Source organism: Sinocyclocheilus anshuiensis, unplaced genomic scaffold (assembly GCF_001515605.1).
Source record: "Sinocyclocheilus anshuiensis isolate Anshui unplaced genomic scaffold, SAMN03320099.WGS_v1.1 scaffold45, whole genome shotgun sequence".
NCBI classification, from domain to species: domain Eukaryota; kingdom Metazoa; phylum Chordata; class Actinopteri; order Cypriniformes; family Cyprinidae; genus Sinocyclocheilus; species Sinocyclocheilus anshuiensis.
Window position 1 is genome coordinate 438,890 of NW_015536467.1, and position 465 is coordinate 439,354.

General features: G+C 24.9%; 1 protein-coding gene across 1 annotated transcript in view; it reads right to left on the reverse strand.

Annotated features, from left to right (window-relative positions):
- LOC107692692 (aryl hydrocarbon receptor nuclear translocator 2) overlaps positions 1-465 on the reverse strand; it is a 98,224-nt gene that overhangs the window by 4,639 nt on the left and 93,120 nt on the right. The gene's annotated exons all lie outside the window — the stretch shown is intronic.

The window sequence follows — 465 nt, forward strand, 5'->3', positions numbered from 1 at the left end:
AAATGAACTTTTCCACGACATTCTAATTTATTGAGATGCACCTGTGTATATATATATATATATATATATATAGTGCCATTCAAACGTTTGGGATCAGTAAGATTTTTTATGTTTTTAAAATAAGTTTCTTATGCTTATCAAGGCTGCATTTATTTGATCAAAAATACAGAAAAAATGTAATCTTGTTATTACAATATAAAATAATAGTTTCTATTTTAATATCCTTTAAAATGTAATTTATTTCTGTGATGCAAAGCTGAATTTCCATCAGTCATTACTCCAGTATAAAGTGTCACATGATCCTTCAGAAATCATTTTAATATGCTGATTTATTATTAGAATTATCAATGTTGGCAACAGTTGTGCAGCCAAACATTTTTTTTTGGAAATTGCGATACTTTTTCAGGATTATTTGATGAATAAAAAGTTAAAAAGAACAGCATTTATTCAAAATATAAATCTTTT